The sequence below is a fragment of the Vulpes lagopus genome, chromosome 2, assembly GCF_018345385.1.
Source record: "Vulpes lagopus strain Blue_001 chromosome 2, ASM1834538v1, whole genome shotgun sequence".
NCBI lineage: Eukaryota > Metazoa > Chordata > Mammalia > Carnivora > Canidae > Vulpes > Vulpes lagopus.
In genome coordinates, this window is record NC_054825.1 from 65,119,010 (window position 1) to 65,131,947 (window position 12,938).

At 38.4% G+C, this 12,938-nt stretch overlaps 1 long non-coding RNA gene across 1 annotated transcript in view; it reads right to left on the minus strand.

The window, feature by feature from the left end:
* Positions 1-3,170: 3,170 nt before the first annotated feature.
* LOC121484900 overlaps positions 3,171-12,938 on the minus strand; it is a 30,492-nt gene continuing 20,724 nt past the window's right edge. Inside the window, exon 2 of the long non-coding RNA XR_005986151.1 lies at positions 3,171-3,338. This is a non-coding gene — a long non-coding RNA (uncharacterized LOC121484900). The remainder of the gene's footprint in view (positions 3,339-12,938) is intronic.

Below are 12,938 nucleotides of genomic sequence, written 5' to 3' on the forward strand. Positions count from 1 at the left end.
GACCCAGGATTGAATCCCACGTCGGGCTCCCAGTGCATGGAGCCTGCTTCTCCCTCTGCCTATGTCTCTGCCTCTCCCTCTCTCTCTCTCTCTCTGTGTGTGTGTGTGTGACTATCAAAAATAAATAAATAAAAATTTTTTTAAAAGTTTTAAAAAAAATGAAAAATAAAATAAAAAATTAAAAAAAGGGAAAGAAATTTCTTCAGGCTAATAGGAACTGACACTAGACATTAATTCAAACTATACAAAAAAATGAAGAACACAGGAAGTGGTAAATATAAAGGACTATAATATTTCTCTTTTTTGTAAGAACTCCTTTAAAGGACAAAAGATTGTATAAAGTGAATCATAACACTGTATTGTTGGATTTAGAACATGTACAGACGTAATATATATGACAATAATCACATGAAGGAGCTATAAATGGAACTGTATTGGAGCAAAATTTCTATATTTTACTGGATTTGTATTTTATTCCAGTTATTATTAACCTGAAGCAAATTGTGATATATTAAGATGCATACTGTAATTTTTAGTGAAGTAACCACTTAGAAAATAACTAAAAAAATATAGTAAAATATTAACATAGGAATTAAAATGATATTAAAAGAGGCTATTAAACATAACAAAAACAATAAAAGAGGAACAGGAGAACCAAAAGTTAAAAAGATGTGATATATAGAGAATAGCAAAATGCCAGGTATGAATCCAAGCATATTCATAATTATATTATAAATCTCAATGATCTGTTTTCTTTATTTTGTTAATGTAATATATTGCATTGATTGGTTTTTGGATATTGAATCATCCTTACATTCTAGAAATAAATCTCACTTGATCATGGTGTATAACCCTTTAATGTGCTATTGTATTCTGTTTGTTAGCATTTTGGTAAAGATTTTTGCATCAATGTTCATAAGGGATATTGGTCGGCATTTTCTTGTAGTGTCTGTCTGACTTTAGTATAAGGAAAACGCTAGCTTCATAGAATGAATTTATTTTTTTTCTAATTAATTTTTATTGGTGTTCAATTTACCAACATACAGAAAAACACCCAGTGCTCATCCCGTCAAGTGTCCACCTCAGTGCCCGTCACCCATTCCCCTCCAACACCCGCCCTCCTCCCCTTTCACCACCCCTAGTTCGTTTCCCCGAGTTAGGAGTCTTTATGTTCTGTCTCCCTTCCTGATATTTCCCAACATTTCTTTTCCCTTCCTTTATATTCCCTTTCACTATTATTCATATTCCCCAAATGAATGAGAACATACACTGTTTGTCCTTCTCCGATTGACTTATCATAGAATGAATTTAGATGTGTTTTCTCTTCTTCAATTTTTTGGAAGAGTTTGGAGAGGATTGGTGTTCATTCTTCTTTGAATGTTTGGTAGATTCACCAGTGAGGCCATATGGTCCTCGGCTTTTCTTTGTTGGGAGGTTTTGGATTATGGATTCAGGCTCCCGACTAATTATAGATCTATTCAAATTTTCTATTTCTTAATGATTCAGTTTTGGTAAGTTGCGTGTTACTAGGAGTATATCCATTTCTTCTGGGTTATCCAATTCATTGGCACACAATTGTTCATAGTAATCTATTACACAGTAGTCCCCACTTTATCTGTAGGGGATACTTTCCAACGCCCCCAGTGGATGCCTCAAACCACAGGTAGTACCAAACTCTACAAATACTGTGTTTTTTCCTATACATACATACCTATGTTAAACTTAATTTATAAATTAAGCATACCAAGAAATTAATCACAATAACTAATAAAATTGGACAATTAAAACAATATACTGTAATAAAAATTTTGTGAATGTTATCTCTCTCCCTGTCTCTCGAAAAAGGGTACTGTACTCACCCCTCTTCATCTTGTGAAGATGTGAAATGATAAAATGCCTACATAATGAAATGAAATGAGGTGAATGACGTAGACACTGTGATGTAGTGTTAGGCTATCATTGACCTTCTGATGATATCTGAGAAGAATCATCTGTTTCTGGACAATGGTTGACCACAAGTACCTGAAACTGCAGAAAAGGAAACCACAGATAAGGGGGGACTGCTGTAATCCCTTTTATTTCTGTGGTATCAATTGTAACACCCCCTTTTTCATTTCTGATTTTAGTTATTTGAGTCTTCTCTCTTTTTTTCTTAATCTAGCTAAAGATTTGATTTTGTTTGTTAATCTTTTTGAAGAATAAATTTTAGTTTTGTTGATTTCTGTATTGTTTTTCTTTTAAGTAATCCCTACACCCAACATGGGGCTCAGACTCACAATCCTGAGATCAAGAGTTGCATGCTCCACTAACTGAGCCAGCCAGTTCCCCCTTCCTCTACTGTTTTTCTATCTTTGTTGCACTTATCTCTGCTCAAGTGTATATTATTTCTTTTAGCTTTGGGTTTAGTTTTCTTTTCCCAGTCCCTTATGTTTAAATAGGCTATTGATTTGAAGTCCTTTTTATTCTTTAATGTATGTGGTTACAGTTATAAATTTCCCTCATAGGACTATTTTGCTGCACCTGAGAAGTTTTGGTATGTTGTGCTTTTATTTTTATTTATCTCAAGGTATTTTCTAGTCTCCTTTCTGATTTCTTCTGTGACTTATTGGTTGTTTAGCAATATGTTGTTTAATTTCCTACATATTTCCAGTTTTCCTTCTGTTATTGATTTCTAGTTTCATTCCATTGTGGTCAGAAAAAATACTTTGCATGTATGTGTAACCTTTTTAAATGTATTAAGATTTGTGTTTGGCCTAATATATACTCTGTCCTAGAGACTATTTTATCTGCACTTGGGAAGAATGTGTATTCTGCTGTTGTTGGGTAAAGTGTCCTGTATATGTCTATTAGTTTAACTGGTGTATAATGTTGTTCAAGACCTCTATTTCATTATTAATCTTCTATCGATTTCTATTCATTATGGAAAGTACATATTTAAGTCTCAAACTATTATTGTGGCTCCCTTTAATTTTTTCAATTTTTGTTTCTATTGATAGGTAGATCTAAGTGAATAGATAGATATTCCATCTTTATGGATTAGAAAGAATCAATATTGTTAAGATTGCAGTTCTCCCTAAACTAATTTATATATTCTATCCAAAAACTACAGCAGCCTTTTTGGCATAAACAGTAAGCTGATTCTAATTTTTATGTGGAATATTCAAAACAACTTTTTAAAGATTTTATTTATTTATTCATGAGAGACACAGAGAGAAAGGCAGAGACACAGGCAGAGGGAGAAGCAGGCTTCATGCAGGGAGCCGGACTCGTTCCCGGGACCATGGGACCACACCCGGAGTTGAAGGCAGGTGGCCAACCGCTGAGCCACCTAGGCATCCCTATCCAAAACAAAAAAAAAAAAAAAGAACAAAGCTGAATGACTTAAAGTAGCCAATTTCAAAACTTACTATAAACTACAATAATCAAGACAGTGTGGTATTGGTGTAAAAACAGGAAATATATATATTAATGGAAGAGAATTGAGAGTCAGAAATAAATTCTTATATATATGGTCAATTGATTTTTTAAATATTTTATTTATTTATTCATGAGAGACACACACACACACACAGAGGCAGAGACACAGGCAGAGGGAGAAGCAGGCTCCATGCAGGGATCCTGATGTGGGACTCGATCCTGGGACTCCAGGATCATGCCCTGGGCCGAAGCCAGGCGTTAAACTGCCGAGGCACCCAGGGATTCCCTGGTCAATTGATTTTTTTTTAAAGACTTAGTTCTTTTAGAGAGAGAGAGAACATGGTGGGGAGAGGTAGAGAGAAAGAGAAACTTAAGCAGACTCTATGCTGAGCTTACAACCCAACGCTGGACTCAATCTCATCACTTTGAGATTATGAAACTAAAAGTCAGATGCTTGGGCAGCCCCAGTGGCGCAGCAGTTTAGCGCCGCCTGCAGCCCAGAGTGTGATCCTGGAGACCCAGGATCGAGTCCCATATCAGGCTCCTTGCATGGAACCTGCTTCTCCCTCTGCCTGTGTCTCTGCGCCTCTCTTTTTCTGGGTCTCTCATGAATAAATAAATAAAATCTTTTAAAAATAAATAAATAAATAAATAAATAAATAAATAAATAAATAAATAAAATAAAAGTCAGATGCTTAACTAACTGCACCACCCAAGCACCCCTACGGCCAATTGTTTTTCAGTGAAGTAGCCAAGACAGTTAGTTCAATGGAATAAAGGACGCTCTTCAAAAAGTGATACTGGAACAATTTGATATCCATATACAAAAAAAGTTAACTTCTAGACCTTTACCTCACACCATACCCAAAAATTACCTCAAAATGGATCTTAGACCTAAATATAAATGCAAAACTATAAAGGTTCTAGAAGAAAACATTGGCTAAATCCTTCATATGCAGAGTTCTTAAATATGACATCACAAGTGTGATATACACACACACAAAACTGATAAATTGGACTTCATCAAAATGACAACTTTTGGGCATTAAATGAAACTCTTAATAAGTTCAAAAGATAAGATGTAGTCATGAGAAAATGTTTACAAATTATGTATCTGGTAAAGGAGCTGTATCCAAAATACACAAAGAACTCATAACTTAGTAATGAGAAGAGTAACAATCCAATTAAAAAATGAAGAAATGCACATTTCACCAAAGAGGATATATGAATGGCACTTGAAAAGATAGTTAACATTCTTAGTCACTAGGGGAATTCAAATTAAAACCACAATAAGATAGCATTACACACCCTCTAGAACTATAATCAAAGGTCAGACAATACCAAGTGTTAAAGAGGATGTAGGGAAACCTTTACATATTGCTCGAAGGAACGGAAAATGGAAAAGCCACATTGTCAAACAGCTAAGTAGTTTTTTAAAAAGGTAAACAAATTTGCCATACTATCTAAAAATTCTACTACTAGATGTTTACCCAAGAGAAATGAAAATATATGTTCACACAAAGACTTGTACATAAGTGTTCACAGCAGTTTGGTTATTCATAATAACCAAAAGCTGGAATCAACTCAGATGTCCATTTTGATGAGTGGATAAACAAAATCATATGTCCATGTAATGGACTACTTTTCACCTATTGGAATGAAACTAAAGGAATGAAGCACTGATACATGCTAAAACATGGATTAACCTGGAAAACATTATGCCAGGTGAAAGAAGCTAGTTATAAAAATTGAATTATTGTATGATTCCATGTCTATGATATGACCAGAAAAGACAAATCTTCAGAGACAGAAATCAAATCAGTAGTAGCTTGAAATTGGAGGTGAAACTGAGGATGGACTGCAGATACTCATGAAGGAATTTCATGGGGTTTTGGACATGTTTTAAATCTAGATTATAACAGTAGTTGCACAGCACTGTAAATTTACTAAAAACCACTGTCTACATGCTTACAATGGGTGAATTTTATGGTATATAAATTATATTTCAATAAAATTGTAAAATTGTTAAATGAATTTCAGAAATGCTTGTCCGTTATTGACAGTTTGCTACTGGATCTTTCTGGAACTAGTGACTAGAGATTTGTGCAGAAATGGAAAGAGAAAGAACGTGTTTAGAAAAATTAATACCTTTATGACAGTAAATAGGGGGCAACCAGAGAAAAAAATTCAAGAGAGAAGGCTTGCAAATAACAGAAATTGAAACTCTCCAGACTGAGAGGCAAGGCCTAGAAAAGGAGACATACTGGATAGAGTTCTGGGGACTGCAATTGTGGGAATTTAGGCTACTTTAAAGAACACAGTTCCACCCTCATACTCAAAGGGGCACCAGAGGAGCAAGCCCTAGTTGGAACTGCAGATAATCCCAACCCCTGAAGAAAGGGCCCTGAGCTCGTTCAAAACCTGACCTAAGTTCTTCAGAGACCAAGACTCTCAATTTCCTTTTATTTTCTTGAGGGGAAGAGGGAATTTGCCTGAAGGTGGCTTCCTTTTAAGTCTGAAAATGTGGCAGGAAGAGCCAAGAGAAGCCCTGTGACTCTCTCCAGGGGAGAGGCAGTGATTACAGCCAAAAGAAACTGCCCTAAGAAGAGCTTTTTCAGAATGACACATGCTATTTTCTTCCTCTCCCTCCGTGACTCAGATTCATATTTCACACAGACCTTTGCCTATGTTTTCTTTGCTCTGCCTTGACTGCTAGCCAGCAGACTGTGTCCACAGCATTTTCCCACTCCTGCTCCCCAGTCTGAATCAGTCTGGTAAAAACATTAGCTGGAAGAGATCCGGTGTTTACCAGGTAAATTCCTCTACAAGTACCTTTGCAATGAAAACTATTTGAGTCCTCCACAACCCAGCTTATATCTAACCTAATTCAAGTTATAGTCAATGAAATAAAATTCTAATCCATACCACATATTTGAACAGTTCAGTGGTACTTACTTGTAAAAAGAATTGACCTATTATATTTTCTTTTCCCCAAAGAACTTAAGAAATAAGTAGAGGCAAAAACAGAGCCCCTTCAGTAGTTGGAGAGTATTTTCCCACAGACATGTGTTTTAAAACTCCAGTTCCCAGGAAATCTCTGTAAGGACTTTTCCCAATAGTCTACCCAATCCTGGACAAAAGAGAGAGAGGCTTTAGATTTGATAAGCAGGATCTTCTCAGAAGGAAACCATGGGAACTTTATCAGTATTCAAGCAGGCGGTGGTCCAGAGCATTGTAGAAAATGATCAAGGGGTCAGAAATGAATTTGGTTAAAGGAAACAAAAGTAGCATACCAAAGAAATGAGAGTATATTGAGGCCTGAGGCCATTCTAGTGTAGTAGAATGAGAGTCAAGTCTTTAAAAATACAGTACCAGGGCACCTGGTGGCTCAGGTCATGATCCCAGGGTCCTGGGATTGAGCCCCATGTTGGTTCTCTACTCAGCAGGAGTCTGCTTCTCCCTCTGCCCCTCTATTCACTTGTGCTTCCTCTCTCTTTCTCTCTCATTCTCTGTCTTAAAAAGATAAATAGAATCTTTAAAAATAAATAAATAAGAAATAAAAATGCAGTACCTAGATCATATGACAGAGTTAATTACATCAGTTATTCTTACATAGTGATAAGAGTGAGATGCTTAAAGGGCATCATTCCTGGAGGAAGCCATTTTCTCCCTCTCCCAGCTCCGTAAAACAGAAACTTCCACCTTTTCAGAATTGTGAAGAGCATTTGCCTTCCTGCTTATCCTCTCCCAATTCTTTCCAAGGAGGGACTGACTTACCTGACTTTGGGGCATTGGGGAAGGAAGTGCGCATGCTCAGCTCCTTCACTACCTTGTCTGGGGAGTAGCCTGCCCACCAGAGAAGTGCATCCCTACCCTGATTCCCAAATATACACATGTACACCCACCCTTGCCTCCCCGGAAGTCTAGGGCAGAGTATTAGGAAGTGTGGTTGTAAGCTCTGACATGTGACTCCTCCACTTTGGCCTCACTCCCACCAAAGGTAACACTTCTCTCTCAACATGTCTAATTCGTGTGACTGTTTCTCAAAACGTTCTGAACATAGAGGGGCTTAGAGCTGTAGTTTATGGTCTTCTTTAAAGCCTCCAAATCAAGGGGCACCTCGGTGGCTCAGTGGTTGAGCTTCTGCCTTTGGCTCAGGGAGTGATCCCAGGGTCCTAGGATGGAGCCCGGTGTTGGGATCCCTGCTCAGAGGGAGACTGTTTCTCCCTCTTCCCTTCCCCCCAGCTTGTGCTCACTCGCTCTCGTTCTCTCTCTCTCCCTCCAATAAATAAATAAAATATATTTTTTTTAAAAAAGAAGAAGAAGAAATACCAGCTCTTGGGGTGCCTGACTGGCTCACTAAGTTGCTTAAGGTTCTGCTTTCAGCTCAGGTCCTGATCTCAGCCCTACATCCAGCTCCTCACTGTGCAGGGGCCCTCTACCTTTCTCTCTCTCTCTCTCTCTCTCTCTCTCTCTCTCTCTGTCTCTCTCTCTCATAAATGAATAAAATCTTAAAATAAATAAAAAAAAAGAAATCCCAGCTCTTATAAGATGTGCAGCCTTCACCAATTTTGAGCCTCAGTTGCCTTATTCATAAATGAGCAGAAATGTCATTCCCACCAACCCTGTAGGGGGGTGACTGTGAGAATCATTACATCATGTATATGAATGTTCTATGTACACTGGAAAGTACGATAGAAATATAAGATAGTTTGAAAAAAATGGTGAGGTACTTGAAGATATTTTGGGGTCGAAGAGCTAGGTATTTTCCATTTACTCCTTCAGATCCACTCTCCAATCTGATCCGTGTTCTGGAGGCTGAGCTTTCTGAACATCAATGGGCTCCCTCGCCTGTTGGCTGCCGGTTGAATTTAATTAAAGTAGAACCACAGAGGGGTTTGGAGAGAAGGTGGTTCAGCATCCTCCCTGCTGGGTCTCTTCAGGTTGCCTGAACCCCCTATGGAGGGCACAGCTCAAGTCAAACTGCCTTCTCCACAGTTTTCCCCCAAACCAGCAACATTACCATCACCAGGGAATGTGAAAAATAGTTACTCTAGTCCTGCCTCAAACCTACTGAAACAGAAGCTCTGGGGTAAGGCCCTGCAATCTGTGTCCTCCAAGAGATTCTTTTTGTTTGTTTGTTTGTTTTAAGATTTATTTATTTATTCATGAGAGAGAGAGAGAGAGAGAGAGAGAGAGATTGAGGGAGAGGCAGAGAAGGGGAGAAAGAAGCAGGCTTCTCGCAGGGAGCCTGATGCAAGACTTGATCCTGGATCCTGGGATCACAACCTGAGCCAAAGGCAGGTGCCCAACCACTGAGCCACCCAGGGGTCCCCCTCCAAGAGATTCTGATGGTACAGAATTTGAGAACCACTGCTGTAACTAACTACTGTACTCTATTTCCTTTGCTTGCAGCTACTCACCCTAGGATACTATCCCTTGTTGCTTCCCCCCCAAACCCTGTTTACCTTTGTAAATAGTCTTTTCATTACACTCACCTCAAGTTAGTAATTTTGAGCCTGCCATTGTTTCCGTTTGGTAAACTAAGAAATGATGTAATATCCTTGTGAGACATATGACTAAAATCTGAGGTTTTTGTGTGGGCTTGGGCTGCAACGTTGGTTTCTACCAAGGACTTTGGTCTGAAGAGGGAAAACGCTAAAATAAATTGCTACTTGCCAAAGGAAGCTGTTGGTATTTCTTTCCTTTGGCTAAGGCCAAAGCTATAGTGAGCTAAATTCATACTATTTACTTTTTATTTCACACCAAAAGTTGAATGGGCCAAGATATAACATTTGAGCAGCCTGTAGAAAATACACAAGTTCAAAGGGTCAGCCTGTCTCGAGTGTGTGATACCTGAGACAAAGAGACTTTTTCTAGGTGTTTGTTTCTTCAGGTCTCTTGTCACAGGAGCTCTCCTTGTTTCCAGGGTAAATCTGAGGCAGAAATATTCAACAGAGGTCAGCAGGGAGCCTCGAGTAAATCTGAGAAGCCCCACTCCAGCAAGTCATTTCCTTCGGGAAGAAGCAGGGTGAAAAGGAGGCTTTGGGAAAACTCAGCCCAACCCAGGTTTGTCTTGCCTTTGCAGATTGAGTACACTGCTTTTGCCTACAACTGAAGAGACTAGTTTTCAAAGTGATATCTCTTATTTACACCTGAAAAAATGGTGAGACAGGCTAGGCCTGTTTTCACATTTTTTCTTGAATCTATTTTTTAAAAGACAATTCTCCATGTACCCCCTCACACGCCGAGGTCCATGGTATCCTCAAGCTGTAATTTGTTCTGTGTGTAGCTCACCATTTGAACAACCTTCCCAGGTTTTCCCCTCTTTGAACTTTCCCAGAGCATACTCAGAATTTAAAGGAACAGGATCCTATCCCCAGAGTCTGTTGCTGATGTGATTATCTAATTGGCCCTGATGGGCAATGACTTACTGCTAGCAACCCTGCCCAAGGCAGCCCACAAGAGTAGACCCATCTCAGAGAAAGCAGGCCTCACCACCTAAAAGCTGTATGACCTTGAGAAAATTACAAAGAAAGATATAACAAGAGTAGACCCATCTCAGAGAAAGCAGGCCTCACCACCTAAAAGCTGTATGACCTTGAGAAAATTACAAAGAAAGATATAAAGAATCATAGATTCTTGGGGTTGAAAGGAACTGATATTTAGAAATTTATGTCATGTGTTACATTTAATTTGATTTTTCATTCCTGTATTGAACTTTCTACTGAAAATAATTTCTGCCATTTATTGAGCACCTCCTATGGGCCAAGACCTATTCTAGGCATATTGTATATACTAATCCTGAAAGTAACCCATCAAGGTAGTTAGCACTAACCCTAATTTACAGTTGTGGAACTGAGACTCGATAGAGTGACATACTTAGTTCCAAGAAAGTGGCAAAACCAGGGTTCATGTCCAATTCCAGCTGGCCTGGAAGTCAGTGCTCATTCCACTTGACCGTATGATCTCTTGAGAGATCCCATTCTAACCTGCAATTGAAGCATCTTTTATAATAACCTGAGTTCTGTCTTCCTCTACCCCCTCCCCATCACTTCCAAGTTTTACCCCTCTGGATATAATAAGCAAAATTGGCTTCCTCTTCCACATGCCACTTTTTCAGATATTTGAAGACTTCAAACTACTCTGACCACCCTGAAAATATTCAACCTTTCCTTCTATGAAGGAAGTCCCTTTACTATCCTACCAATTCTTTAGTTTGTCTATGTCCCATAAGTCAACAACAGCAACAACTTGAGTTTTAGTATACATACAGAAAACTGGATAAATTATAAGTATACAATGCAATTAATTTTTACAAAATAAGCTTTCCTTCCTGGATTGAGAAACAGAAACATCACCAGATCCCTGGAAGCCCGTGCTGTCCTGTCTCTGCCTCCCCAAGAGGTGACCACCACCCTGACTCTTAATACATGCATTATAATGAAAGCAGATGGTCTGCCTCTATTTGTGTCTGGTTTTCTTTGCTCAACATTGTGAGAGTTACATGTCATATTGTGTGGAATTATACTTGGTTCATTCTCATTGATTTCTGTGTACTTTTCGTTTTTGTGTGCAACGCAACTTTTTTTTTTTATTGAAGTATAGTTGCCATGCAGTATTATATTAGTTACAGGTGTACAACATAGTGATTCAATAATTCTATACTCAAATGCTCACCATGGTAAGTGTAGCTACCATCTGTCACAATACAAAGTTATTACAATATTACTATTATTACAATATTGACTATATTCCCTGTGCTATACTTTTCATCCTCATGATTTATTCATTTTATAACTGGAAGTTTGTACCGCTTAATCTCCTTCACCTATTTTGTCCATCCCTCTACCCACCTCTGGCAGTCACCAGTTTGGTCTCTGTATTTATGAGTGTTTTTCTATTGTTTGTTTGCTTGCTTGTTTTGATTCCACATATAAGTGAAATTACATGCTATTTGTCTTTCTCTGACTTATTTCATTTAGCTTTATACCCTCTAGGTCTATCCATGTTGTTATGAATGGCAAGATTTCATTCTTTGTTATGGCTGAGTAATATTTTATTGTACATGTATACTATATCTTCTTTATCCAATCATATGTCAATGGACACTTAGGTTGTTTCTATATGTTGGCTGTTGTCAATGCTGCAATAACCGTAGGGGTACATGTATCTTTTCAAATTAGTGTTTTCATTTTCTGTGGGTAGAAATAAAATGAAATAAAATGGGTATTCAGCAGTGGACTTACCAGTTTATATGGTATTTCTATTTTCAATTTTTAAAGAACCTCCGCACTCTTTTCCATAGTGACTGCACCAATTTACATTCCCACCAATAGCACACGAGTGTTTTCTTTTCTCCACAAGCTTACCAACACTGGTTTTTTCTTGTCTTTTTGATGCTAGCCATTCTGACTTGTGGGAGGTGATGCTTCTATGTAATTTTTTTTATGTGGTAAAAAATTTATAACATAAAATTTACTATCTTAACCAGTTTTAAGTGTACATACAGTCCAGTGATATTAAATACCTTCACACTGTTGTGCAACCATCATCAGAACTTTTTCATCTTTCCAAACTGAAATTTAGTCCCCATTAAACAGTAACTAACCATCTACCCCTCCCTCAGCATTTGGCAACCACCATTCCACTTTCTATCTCTGTGAATCTGGCTAGATACCTCATATAAGTAGAATCATACAGCATTTGTCCCCTTGTGACTGGAACGATGTCCTCAAGTTTTATCTATGTTGTAGTATGTCAGAATTCCCTTCCTTTTTAAATCTAAATAATATTCCTTTGTATGGCTATACATTTTGTTGATTCTGTGTGCTTTCTTAAAAATATGTATTTATTTTTTATTTTTGTATTTATTTTAAGATGTATTTATTTATTTGAGAGAGAGAGAGAGCACACACCCTGAGTGTGGGTAGGAGGGGCAAAGGGAAAGGGAGAGAAACTCTTTTTTTTTTTTTAAGATTTTATTTATTCATTCATAGAGACACACACAGAGAGAAGCAGAGACACAGGCAGAGGGAGAAGCAGGCTCCATGCAGGGAGCCCGACGTGGATCTCCATCCCTGGTCTCCAGGATCACGCCCTGGGCTGCAGGCGGCGCTAAACCGCTGCGCCACCAGGGCTGCCCAGAGAGAGAAACTCTTAAGCACACTCTGCACTAAGCATTGATTAGCAACTCGATCTCATGACCCTGACTGAGATCATGACCCTGAGAGCAACACCTGAACCAAAACCAAAAGTTGGACACTTAACTGTCTGCACCAGCCAGAAGCCCCTATTCTGTGTGCTTTTTAAAGCACATTGTCTTACAGGGTACCAGCGTCTCTGGTGGGTCTAGCACAAGCAGGTCCTTTACACAGCTCCACCACTGCACTCTTCCACTCATTTTTACTTGCTTCCAAGTCTGGCTCTCCTCTGGATATTGTGCTTCTTGTGCATCTTTGCTTCCCCCCTGGAACCTAGCTCTGAGTAGAAATGCAGTAAACAATATCTGTCAATAAATA